This window comes from Callorhinus ursinus, unplaced genomic scaffold (genome assembly GCF_003265705.2).
Source record: "Callorhinus ursinus isolate GAN/ISIS: 27379988/994484 unplaced genomic scaffold, GSC_fseal_2.0 scaffold13, whole genome shotgun sequence".
Lineage (NCBI taxonomy): Eukaryota > Metazoa > Chordata > Mammalia > Carnivora > Otariidae > Callorhinus > Callorhinus ursinus.
Window position 1 is genome coordinate 51150347 of NW_027397075.1, and position 13729 is coordinate 51164075.

The following is a 13729-nucleotide window of genomic DNA, read 5'->3' on the forward strand; positions in this document are numbered from 1 at the left end:
CCTCCCCTTCCCCCCTTCTACTTTTCAAGGGGCTACAGTGCTGGGAAACTGGACCGGCCAGCCCCTGAGAGACCAGACCAGGGTCATTGCCTCTGTAATTAACTCTGGGCCCCAGCTTCTCTGTGCTCTGATTTACCTCCAAACAATTCCAATTTCCAAAGGCTCTGCTGACCACACTGGATTCCCAGGAAAGGGCTGGGGGAGGGGGAGCTCTGAGGGCTGGCTTCCATCCCTGGCGTGTGGCTCTGGATCTCTGTGCTAACCACACAGCAGACATTGCCTGGTCTCCTCAGCTCCAGTTTCTCGCCTGAATGCCGCTGACAAAGGGAAAGAGAAAAGCATTCAGCAAAATACTCAGGAAACTCGCTCTTTTCATTATAATTCACAACCAGCCATGCCAAGGCCACTTTCTTCTGATAATCCACTTCTGCTAAAGTTTCTCTGGGCCCTATTAATAGCCTGAAAGAAATACTAATGACTGGCCTTCCGCACTAAGCCAAAGTGTTTGCTCTTCGTAGCACCCAAAGCTTATCAGCTCGGAGCCTGTGATTAATGGCGATGAAAGGAGAGAAGATTCGTGCAAGAGGAATGTGAGTGGGGGCCTTGGTGCCACAGAAAAATCCCAGCCCGCCCTCACATGAGTTCCGAGCTCCGAACGAAGGTTTTCTGATCACACCACTGCGCAGACCAGCATCCAGGGTTTTGCTCCACCAAGAAGTAAAAGGCAGTTTGACATTTCGACAGCATCTTGCCAACCCTTGCCTCTATGCATCTACCCAAGTGTCTCCCAGGAGCTACTTTGGGTGACCATTCACTTCTCTGGGGCTGCTTCCTTGAAGGTTTCTGGAGAGTGTAGAGAATGTTGGGGGGATGGCCAGCTGGAGAGTGGAGCGGGGAGGAACCAGAGCTGGAGTGAATTGTTTGGCCACATTTCTCGGGATACCATGAGCGTGTCGGGCAAGTTGGGATGGCAAAGGAGGTGGTACAGGGGCATCTCTGAGGAAGGAATTCAGAGAAGGGAAAACTCGGTGCGACTCAAGCCAGGCCATGAGGGTGAAAGATTGTCAAGCCTTGCCCCCTCTCCAGATTCCCATCTGTCCCTCCTCCACCAACTCTTGGCTTTGGGCCATCAAGAACCAATGGAGTTCACGCCTATAGATTGAGGAGAACAGGGAGTCACTTGGCCTCTCTCCTCACTATTATCCAATTTGAAGATATTTTGACCTCATGTAAGGAAAAAGTCACAGCCCCTACCCCCCATGAAGCCCTACCATCTTGGAGGGAGACATGAAGGGATGTGTCTCTCAAAAATCAGTCCAGCTTCATTTGTTTCATTAACCTGCACAAGAGACAGTTCGCTGGAAAAGGACCCCCAGAAATGTGCTTGGCAAGACAGAAGGTGCTAATGGACAAGATGAAGATGGACAAGATGTCCATCTTGATGGAGCAGATCCCTCCAACTGGCCTGCTACCACCTCTGCTCTCAGCACGGGGTCGGGGGTCATGTGCATGCCCTCCTCTCTCTCCCCACAGCGCATCTCTCAAATCATTTCTGATGCACCACTGCAAAGAGCTCCCCTTCCTTGCAGAGTTTAGTCATTCGAAGTGTGGGTCAGCGGTTAGCCTCACTCAAGGGCAGGGACTGGTTCCTCCATTCCTCCATTCAGGGAGCCCTCATACACCGCAGCTGTCTGCTAGGGACTGCTTGGGGTGCTGAGAAACAGCAATCAACAAGACCAAGAAGGACCTTCTTCTAGCAAATTCACATTCTCCAGGCTACTGGTCCCTGCCACCAACTTAGTAGGCACAGTTCTCCCCACCACCTGCAGAGGGCATGAATTTTGCAGAAAGGGGCCCAGAAGAAGGAAGAAAGCCGACCAACCCAGCTGCCTTACCTTATTCTGGGGACATTCCTTCGGCAGTGAGAGCCTCTCTCACTTCCACAGCCGCTGTCTCTTCTGGTGGCACTTCCCCTGCTGCTTGAGCTCCTGACCTTCCTTCATTTCCACCAAATGAGGACAAGAAATAGCGTTCGAGGCCTCTGGCCCTGCTGAGCATGAAGCAGAAGCAATGGATGGATGTGCTGGACTAAAAAACGATCTGGGCAGAACAAATAGAGACTGTGTGAAAGCCTCTGGCTGCAAAATCTCCAGGTGCATCCCAGTTGCCACACAAGCCCCCATTAACCTACAGCAGGTAAACACTGGGCCGGCAGCTGCCCTGAGGGAGGCCGTTTTTTTTTTCCCAGCCACACTGTTGCGTCTGAGGCTCCTGAGGCCTGGCCACTGACAGGAAAGACTTGAGACTCTTGGGGCAGGGGCTAGGGGGTGATGAGAAAATGCAAAACAGCCTCATAGTTATAGGGCTGTGGAAGCAGATCCCATAGGGAGACTTGGGAGGTGAAGTTCAGGGCCTTCGATGCCTTGTCTCAGGAACAAGCTTGGAGAAAGTGGCGGCATCCTCTTCATAACTCCAAACTTCCCCATCTCTTGCCTTCTGCTGGTTTTCCCAAAGAGGGAAGTTTTAGCACCCAGGGCTCAGTGACACCATGAATGAAAGGGAAGTTTCACTCTTGGTATCAGGGACATCCTGGGAGCTGATTGATCAAGACCACTGCTTGTCAAACAAGGCCTCAGCCCAGGAAGCAGACTGGAGATTCTTGGCCTCTGGTAGACAGCCCTATCTCCTTCTCCCCACTGTAACAGGGCTCCACCTTCAGACTGGGCTCTATCTTTTCTGCTGTGCAGCCTACTCCTCCTGTCTGGCCTCAAGGAAGATGGGAGGCACCTTTGGATTTCAGTCAAGGCCCTGACTTTGGCTATATTTGCCATGTTGACAGTACAAGTGGAGAACATAATGGAACATGGTGCCCCATTAGCAAGTATGTTGGGGAACAAGGGGCAAGCTCTATACCATGAAACTAGGGACCTGAGCCCACCTGCATTTCCCCCCAACTTCACCTTCCCAAACCCACTCTTCTTGACACACTGGAATCTGTATTATATATATTTTTAAGAAAATACAATGATAGTTGTCTGGTTTTGTTGTTTTTACAGGTGTTGTGGAATAAAAACTGTAAGAAAACTAAGTATTTAAAATGTTCCAATAAAATGGGGTTTTTTTGGTTATTCTAATATATTATTGTGTACCTATTGTAAATATGAAACACTCCTATTTTGCAATCCAAGGACACAATTTGTACTGTTGTTATATATAAATAAAGTTTACTGGATAAAAAAAAATTTTATATCTTCAGATGAGCCTGGTTGTTCAGCGGCATATATGCAGAATAACATTTCACCGGCATTTTTAAGAAGGTTAGCTTATGGAAAAATGAGCTAAGTGGTTTTAAGGGACTCCAGAAGTCTCTCTATAGCCAGAGCTTATTAATGTCCAGTCATCATCGTCCACACACACACACACACACACACACACACACACACACACACACACGCGCGCGCGCGCGCTGCTCCAGCTTGTACCAATAGGTGAACACTGCCCCCTAGCCCCAAGACCCCAGAATACAGGTTCTCTCCAACAAAAGACAGAGGGCACGTACTTTGGGCTGAGACCCTTTGCCAGGGAAGAATGAGGTGATCCATCCCTGGTCCTTCCTGAAAATCACATTCATTCGTTTATACAAACATTCATTAAGCATCTACCATAGCAGTGCTGGGGGAGGGGGCAGGAATAATAAATGAGGAACGCATGATCCTTGCCCTCATCAAGCTTTTAGGCTGGTGAAAAGCACAAGGATTCTGAAAAAGGAATGTCTTGGCCACCCCATGAGAAGGGTGTTTTTGTTGTTTTCCTTTGGTTTTCAGGTAAGGGATGAAGGGGGGATCGGGGAATGATGCCAGATACCGTGTGCTATCAGATCCAGCACGGGGCGGGGCTCGGGCGGGGGATCAGCTGGGCTGCATGGAGTCCGGGCAAAGAGCCTGGGAGGTAGCGAGTTGATTGAGGATGCCGCGCCCCCTCCCCTCTTCCTTACCTCCGTTTTTCTCTTTTTCTTTCTTGTATCCCCAAGTGTGTGGGTGACTGGGTGACACTTCCACTCTCGGCAGGTAAAAGGAGCAGATGTCAGCTCGAGAACCTGTCAGTCTGACATCTCAGGAAACTGCGCACCAGGAGACTGCTGAAGGCGCCCTTCATGATCATGGGGTCAGAGCTGTTTTCTGGGCGCACAGCCTGGCACCCACATCAAAAGCAGAGGCTCCTGAAGGACGAGGTGCAGCCTTGCCCTTCCAGGGCCTCCAGTCTGCTGGGGGAGACAGCCCCTGCCTTCAGGGCGCCTCCAGTCTGACGGGGGAGACAAGGACCCTGCGCATGTCAAGGCCAGCCCAGTCTTCCGTGGACCGCCAACACATGGGCAAATGGGGCCTGGGACTCGAAGCACAAAATCATATAAAGTGCACGTTCGTGAGTGCAGTGCGTGCTAGGGCTATAGAATTGTGCTGGATTCAAAGAGAGAATCCCTGCTAAGATTTTTCAGTCCTCACTTGGCAGCCTCTGAGTTTACGATGTTTGTGCACATGCGTGTGGGGACACACACACACACACACACACACACACACACACGCACACACGCACTGTTCCCTGAGAGACTGGGGAGATGCAAATGCTGGTCCTGAGGGTGAGGAAAATGCCAACACAACACCCTGAAGAGCCCGGAGAAGAGCCGAGCGCTGAGGCCGGTGTATAATCAGCACGCTGTTTCCGACCGCACGGAGGGTTTGTCTGTGAGTGCACACACCAACCTAAACCACCTAAACCATGCCCGCTTCTCTTTTAAGCCGACCTAGAGCGCTGGAGCGCTCTGCTCCACCACGTGAGAACTGTGCGATCATTTCCCGCGGCCCTGCTGATCCCCGGGGCCTGCTCACGGTGTGGGCCGGGGGCAGTCCCATGAGACCCGGCCCGGGGCTCGGGCAGCGCCCAATGGGAACTCTGCGGTCGGCTGGCCCGGGGCCCGGCGCCTCAGGAACTCCACGGAGGAGGAACTTTCTCGATGCGGGCTCCCCAATCTTCTTGCCACTCCCCGTCTCTTCCCTCAGACTTGGACTGGAGACAGCTCTATTGTTTTTTTTAATTTTTATTTATTTTGAGAGAGAGTGTGTGAGCAGGAGGAGGGGCAAAGGGAGAGGGAGACAGAGAGGATCTCAAGCAGACTCCCAGCTGAGCAAAGAGTCCAACACTGGGGTCGGGGGAGACTGGATCCCACGACTCCTGAGCCAAAATCAAGAGTCCAACGCTTAACTGACCGAGCCACCCAGGTGCCCGAAGGCAGCTCTATTATTAAATATCTGGTGCAGGAACTACCATCCTCAGGGAAGGAAGAGACAGGAGAGGAGGGAATCTACCAGACCCCGGTCTGTTCTGTTCACCGTTATAGTCCCAGGACAGAGCACAGTGAGTCCTGCCGGGGGAATGAGGCCAATAAGAATGTTCTGAAAGAATGAACGATGGAGTGCATAAATTTTGTGGACCACCTACCATATTCCAGGCACTAGAAAGAACATCCTCTCATATGACTGGCATGGTCCATTTTTATAGTCTGAGGCTCGGAGAGGTTAAGGGATTTGCTGAAGGTCACCCAGGTACCGCAGAGTTCCAACTGCATGCTCTTTCCACGCACTACACTGCCTCTCATTAGCTCTAGGCCATTTAAGACCTGGAGGTCTTCCCCGGAAATGGGTCCTCCCTCTTGTAACAAACAGGTGCTGTGGGAGCACTCATCAGCCCCCGCTAACATTCGTATTTGTTCAACACAGTCCTTATCTATTCATCGTTTGCGGTGAGCAGGACACTAGATTAGGCACTGTTGGGCGTATAAAGGGGGAAAGAAAGCTAAGTCTTAAAGTTGCAACTTTCTCAGAATTTACAGTCTCACGTCAATACCAAAGCATTATCCTAAGAGAGAAAGACTCATCCCTTTCCTTAGTGGGAATTACATATCATTTTTACTACAAGTGCAAAATATTTTGCCAAACTGCACCAGTAGGATGCTCAGAGAGCTGGGCCCCTCAATTTGAGGAAAACCCTGCATGATAAGCCACTCAAGAGGACTTAGGGAAGTTGGTGCTGCTGGTAGCCTGTGCTTGATCATGATGACACCGGGAGCTGTCAGACCCTCTGCTCAGCAAGTGAGCTGAAAGACAGAGGACGCTCCCACCTGTGCTTGGCAGCTAGAAGCCTGAAGCCAAATTCATGGCCCACCTGCAGTCCACGCGCATGCAGGACCCTCTGCTGCACGTTACTTTGCTTTGTATCTCTGTCTTATTTGTGTTTATTCCTCATTCCCTACTCCTTTCTACTTGCTCAATTTCCGGTATCTATCCCTGACTAAGAGCACAGGATTTGGATTCAGATTGCCTGGGGTTGAAATCCATTCCCATACTGTGTGTTCTGCGACAAGTTCCATAACCTCTCTGTGTATCAGTTCTCAAATCTATAAAATGGGGATACTATATATTAAATAGGGTTTTGGAAGGGGTTAAATAAGATAATGTATATAATGGACTCCTTAGATATTATAATAGATGAATGAGAGAGAGGAAGTATTAATCCATCCTTCTTTTATGGGCAGTCCAGCAGGACCTACGGGCAGGAGGAGAGGAGGGTCTCTCTCTGGCTGTGGGAAGAAGCTGAGTTAATAATGCTCATAGGTTTCACAAAGGAAACCTGGTGCCTGAGAGTTAAGCCCTTAGGAGCCTAGGTATGGATGTTGACTGAGAAAATAGGAAATGAATCAAGGCTTTACCCAAAGGCAGAACCAGCCAGGAAGCAGCCAGTAGATATGCTAAAAGTGGACAGAAAGCAGAGAGAAGTGAATCAAGCCAAACCCCATGTACTAAAAAGCCACAGAGAGAGTGTAACCCGCTACAAAGTCAATAGGTGGCTTCCTAAAAGCCTGACTAGGGCCAGCGTCCAAAAAATGTTTGGGGCCTCCTAGGAAAGACACCCTTTCACCCAGAGAGCCAAAGGGTAGGCCAGGCCCGTAGGCCCAGGGCAGGGGCACCAGAGAAGGGAACATAGGTTGGAGGCAGAGGGCACAGACCCTAGGAGGGCCGATTCCCAGCGAGAAGCCAGGGAAGCAGAGTAGGAGAGGAAATGAAGTGCTTACCAGATCTGGGAGGGGTACTTCCCCTGTCTCCCCTCAGGGAGAAATCTGGGCACCTCCATCCCCAACTGGTTCCAGGTGAGTGTATGGGCTGGGTTTCCCAGGGAAACAGAACCAATAGAGCAATAGGGTGTGGGTGTGTGTGTGTGCGTGTGCGTGTGTGCACACGTGTGTGGGGGGGGCATAGATCTACAGAGACAGACACAGAGAGACCTTCTGGAACTGGCTCAAACGACTTGGGGAGGGGGGTGCAGGCAAGTCTAAAGTCCGCAGGGCAGGCTGGTGGGCTAGCAATTCGAGCAAAAGCTAATGTTGCAGTCTTGAGTCCCAAGGCAATGTGAAGGCAGAATTTATTCTTCTTTGGGAATCCTCAGTTTTGCTTTTAAGGCCTTCAACAGTTAGATGAGTTCCACCCATATTATGGAGGGCAATCTGCTTTATTCAAAGTCTACTGGTTATAATTCTTACTCACATCTAAAAAGTACCTTCGCAGCAACATCTAGACTAGTGTTTTGTTTTGTTTTTTTAAGGTTTTATTTATTTATTTGAGAGAGAGCGTGTGAGCGAGGAGGAGAGCAAAGGCAGAGGGAGAAGCAGACTCCCTGCCAAGCAGGGAGCCCAATGTGGGGCTGGATCCCAGGACCCTGGGATCATGACCTGAGCCAAAGGCAGACACTTAACTGACTGAGCCTCCCAGGCGCCCCTAGACTGGTGTTTGACCAAACAAGTGGACACCGTAGCCTCGGTGAGTTGCCCCATAAAATTAGCCACCACAGCGAGGAAACGACAAGTCAACCCACTCTCCAACAGTGAGGCTAAACCCCATGCAAAGGGTCTGTAAATCCAACCACTTGGATGCTTTCTTTTTTTTTTTTTATTGTGGTGACACACACATAACAAAATTTACCACCTTCAGCATTGTTTAGTGTACAGCCGAGGGGCATTAAGTACATTCACACTGTTGTGCGGCCATCCCCCCCCCGACCATCCATCCCTGTAACTCTTCTCATCTTGTCACACTCAAACTCTGTCCCCATTAAACAACTCTCCATGCTCCTCCCCACCAGCCCTTTACAACCACTCTTTTACACTTTGATGCTTTTTAAAACCTGGTTTCTTTCATTCTTAATTTCCTGGTAGAAAATCCTTTTGAAAAGTCCCAACCTTTGCTGGCTAAGCAAAGAAGAAAAGGGATGGACATCAAGGAGGTGTGGAGTGACCTCAAAGCCAAGCATGACAAAGGGGCAGGGAGGGTTACAGCTCCAAACCCAGAAGAGGGGCTGACGCACCAAGTCATCATGGGGAATAAAAGGAAGTGGGAAAAACTGGAAACTATCCCCTTCTCTGGGCTTTCTCCTGAACATTCATAAATGTCCATTTTCTTAGCCCATTTATAAGGGTCCCACCAAGAAGCATACACCAGAAACTGGTACCAAAAAAAAAAAAAAAAAAAAAAAAAAAAAAAAAAAAAAAAAAAGCTTAGTTGTTTAATCCCCAAGAATCATGCAGAATTCTGTGCTTCCAGGTCCATCTTCCCAGTCTCGTCTTTCCCTGGCTCCCCATCTTCATTTGGCTCCAGGTTTCAGTTCCCTGATGTCACCTCAAGTGCCCCCAACTCTGAGGATGCGTTTTAGAAAAGCTGAGCCTGGAGCTCTGGTGGGGCATCCAAGGCTCCCCCAGCCGCAGCCGCACAGGAGGGAAGCCTGAGGTGTTGGACCCCGAAGGGTAGGAAGGGAGTCCCCCATCCATGTGATGCCCGAACTCCACCTCCACCCAGGACGACCCACAGAGACTTTAAAGGCCACAAAACCACGATGGGCACTAAGTCCCCACTGACAGCAGTAAACCTTGAGCTTGGGGAACTACAGGAACCCACCTCCTCTTCCTTTACTTTAGAGGCAGCTCTTAGTTTCCATTTCCATTCCATTTCCCTGTAGGAGGGTGAGGACACCTATGGAGGAGGGAAACAGACATGATCACTCCTCTTAGCCAGGTCCCCCAAAGTGTTGGGGTCCTGAGCTCTTTCTTCCTCGACCTTAAGGTTGAACGTGGTAAGGTGAGGTAGCGCGTGAGGCAGTATGTGCACATGGGCGAGCTGTGTGGGGACTCCTCTCTAGGACAGCCTGTCCCTCTTCCTTTGTTTATTTAATCAAACATCTTCTGACAGCCCTGTCTATGCTGTGCTCTGTGCTGGGCACCAGGAAAGGTCCCAGACTGGGCACCTGACATCCTAGTCTTGTGAGCTTCCCTGGCTGCTACCTTCATCTGGCAACAATGACTGGACATCTACTGTGCATTTACTGTCATGAAGGCTACACATACATGATCAGATTGACTCCTATAACCGTCTGAAGAGGCAAATACTATTTACTCCCATTTAAGAGATGAGAAAACCGAGGTTCAGAGAGATTATATAACAAATCCAGAATCACACTGAGGTTAGTGACCTCCTCGGAACTTGACCCCACAGTCTTCATGAGCTGTGGCATCAGGGTTCTTTAGGACTCATTAAGGGGCCTCACCGATTCCAGCACACGGTGCTCAAAGCAGAAGGGGTGGATGGCCCTTACTGCTCAGAGCCAGCCCGTGACAACAGCACTCAAGCTTTCTGGGCCCTTAGGCCTCTCCCAGCAGAACAAGGGCAAGACACAGAAACCACAAGACTCCTGGAGGTGTGGGTCATGCTCCAGGGTCAATGTGCTCCGGAGTGTGCCCCAGTCATTGGGCCTGTCTCCTCCAAAAGCCCTAATCTGCCACTAAATCACTGAAGTGACCTTGATATTTCCTTTGTCTTTGTTCCATTTCTGCTTTCTCCTTTATAAATTGAAGGGACTTAGAAAAGATTAGTCGTTTCCAACTTTTTACCAAAGAAGGTTCATACAGAATGCAGATCCAAGTGGAGTTGCCCTGGTGGAGATAGGAAGCCAAGCCCCAACCCACTCTGCCTCCACTTCCTGCCCCAGGTCTCCACCCCCCGCCACCACCTTGTGTTGCACCCTGGATTGCCCCTGAGCACCGTTAGGGCTCCAAAGAATAAGGTCCCCCCTAGGGGCTACCCTCCCTACCAGACCGGGGTGCCTCTGACCCACAGCCAAGGTGTAGGCCAGGTAGAGAGAAGTGCCAAAGGCCAAACTAGAATCCAAATTCAGAACTCAACCTCTGATCCAAGGAACTAGAGAGAGCAAGGGCCAAATATGGAGCCAACATGGAGAGGGTGAAATCAGAATGGGTAATGTTGGAATAGCAAAGAGGCAACAGGCCAAGGGGCTCAGAGCCATTCCAGAATTGAAAGTGAAGGATACACTGGCTTTTTATAGAGTTTTTATAGAGTTCCAGCCCTGAAGGAGGGGCATTCTGAGTTCCTGATGGTTTTGATTCCCAAAGCCACGAGGCGGGTGGGGGTGGCATCTGCAAAGAGCTCGTGACCTTGAGTAAGTCACTTGACCTTGAGGGCCGGTTCTTCTCTCATCTGTAAAACAAGAGGGTTAGACAAAGTCATCTGTAGCATCCTTCCAGCTCTGTGGTTTCGTGATTGCTGTGACTCTCGTAACGGAACAAGTAAACTCTGAGAACCGGGAGAAGAAAGTATCAAAGACACACAAAGTCAGTAACAGAAAGAGCCAAGCTCAGAACCTAGGTACTGAGATTCCTAGCTCAGGGCTCTGCCTGCCTCAAGGGAAGGTCTTCAGAATAATAATTTGCATTATTACAGTCCCTGTGCCCCCCAAAAGGTAAAATCCCCCACAAAGCAAATGTGTTTTATCTTCTCATGGCCAGATCATTCACTATCAGTCTGTTCATGCATTGCACATTCCAGACAGCATTTGAAATATGTTTTGCCAGAATGCGGATCGTCGATATGATGGAATACTATAGGCCATGATAAACAAAATGTGGGAAGTATGTCAATACTCGGGTATGTGAATGGGGACGGACCTCGAGTGGAAAAGGGGAGCTCCCACGGGGACAAGGATGCACAGACTACACGGGTGGTAAAGTGACCACGTCCTCACTGTTTGTTGACCAAGATTAGATGCAAATTTAGATTGTAGTCTTTTCTTGAAGAGAGGTGAAATAAACAAATGTGTATTATTTTTAAATTCTGGCTGTTTTAGCCATCTCAGCCACTGGTTTGGACAGAATGTGATCAGGTCCACAGAACCCTCCTTTAAGCAACGGGTTTCCCAGACCACCGGCTCCTCCTCACTCTGTCCCCATGCCCCACATCTCTGCTTCCCACCATCAAGGGGCACACAGGCTCTCCCCTACACACACTCAGTCTTGGAAGTCAGCGGTTACAAAGGCCAACTTGCCTGCTTAGCTGGGGGGAGGGAGCAGCAGGCTGGAGGGCGGGGAGGCAGGACAGGAAGCCGAGCTTCTGCCAGGGCTGAGAATGACATGGCCCCCAAGGTGACCCCATTAGCCTGGACGGAGAGAGGACCACTGAGCCTTCACTCAGATGACTAGCTTCAAACACCTGGACCTCACATCACCTGATTCTACCACCAGGACAGCCTGTGTTAGAGACCCCTCAAAGCTCAAGGTGGCCTAAACCATTTTCTCCAGGTGGTAAATTCTCAAGTCAAAAGAGTCCTGGGGGGAGGGGCTGTGGTTCTAGTTCTGCTGAGTCCACCACAGCCCAGAAGTAATCATCATGGCACAATGGGGGTGAAAAATAGCTCTGCCCCTTGTAGCCAGGTGGTATTGTGTCTTACTCTCTCTGAGTCAGTCTTCTAATGTGTAAAATGTAGGATTAGCTCAGATGTTTGTTGGCAAAAATTAGACCAATGTATGTAATGTCCTTAGCCCAGGCCCGGTGCAGAGCCGGCCCTTAGGAATGAGGAGGTTTCTAGTAAAGCATTATTAACTTGCACGACCTCCCTGAAATGTTATGGCCCTTCTTTCTCCTTCATTCCGCCCTGGAGGCTGGAGCTCCCCCACAGCCAACATCTGGCTGTGCGAACTGTGGGAAGGACAGAAGCAGGGATCGGGCCTCAGTCACCACCACTCTCGGTGTTTTCTCAACTGAAAACCAAAAACCTGGCATCAAACAGCTCCATGCCAGTCCCTTGGGCACTGACAAGCTTCTGGACCAGAGAGGCTCAGATCAAGGGGCTGACTCTGTATGCAGAAAATGAATCCTGGTTTGGGAGAAGGGGGCAGAGACTCCAAGAGCCATCTGGAGGTGGTAGCGCTTCCAGCTCCTACTGGGGAAGACCAGACAAGAATCAAAATGCTGTGGTATTAGCACAAGAATAGACAGATCAACAGGATTAGGCAGCTCGGAAACAGACCCTACTATATATTTAAGGACTTAATAAATGATAACAGCGTACTAGTAAATCACCAGAGAAGGTATGAATGAAGCAAACGCTGGGATTGTGGGAAATTGACTATTTGTAAAGGAGTAAGTTTTGATCCTCACTTCACAGTGCGCAGTAAAATTTCACTTAGATCGAAGAGTTAAACCTGCAAAAACAAAGGAAAGAGGAAAAAAACAAAACAAAACCCAGAACATGTCATTTTCCCGAATGGCAAGACTGAATAGTACAAAGATGCAAATGGTTCATGAATTAAGATATATGTTGAATCTAATCCCTTTCCAAGTCCCAAATGGGATTATTGGTTTTTTTCTGTGTTTTTTTTTTTTTTTTCTGGAGCTAGACAGCATGATTCTAAAATTCATCTGGAAAATGAGTAGGAATAGCCAAATTTTTTTAAACAGAGTAATTGTGGGAGATTTGTTCTACCAGATAATAAAACGCTACATTTCATATACAAAGATGTCATATTTTAAAATATGTGAATGTATAAGATAAAATAATTAAAACAGTGTGATTATAATGGAAAAAGGAACTGAACAGAATAAGACAGCTCAGAACAGTGTACTGTATATTAAAAAAAAAAATTCAGCATGTGATAAAGGTGGCATCCGAGCCAATGGGGGAAAAAAAACATTCTTTAATACATGGTGCTGGGATTAATGGTTAACTGCTTAGGGGACAAATCTATTTAAGTCCTTATCACACAACATGGAACAAAATAAATGTCAGATTGAATTAAAGGGTTAAGTGTAAAAAAAATAGAACCATAAAATACTTAGAATAAAATATAGATTACTATTTCCATCTCAGTTTGGAGATGGAATTTCTAAGCACAAAAGCAATTGGAGGAATCACAAAGAAAAAAATAGATATATTTGGCTGCATAAAAATTCAAACCATCTCTACAAAAAACATCATAGAAAATAAAAATAAACGGCAAAATCAACCTGAGAAAAATGTCTGCAACAAAAACATCCAAAAATTAATGTTCTTAAAATATAAAATAGCATTTATACATAACAGAAAACCTCTAAACCCAAAAGAAAAATGTGCAAAGAACAAGAATAGGCTCTTTGCAGAAGAAATACAAGTAATGGTTTAAGCATAAAAAGAAGTGTTGAGCCTTGAGGCGCCTGGGCGGCTCAGTCTGTTAAGGGTCTGCCTTCCACTCAGATCATGATCCCAGGGTCCTGGGACTGAGCCCTGCATCGGGCTCCCTGCTCGGCGGGAAGCCTGCTTCTCCCTCTCCCACTCCCCCTGCTTGTGTTCCCTCTCTCACTGT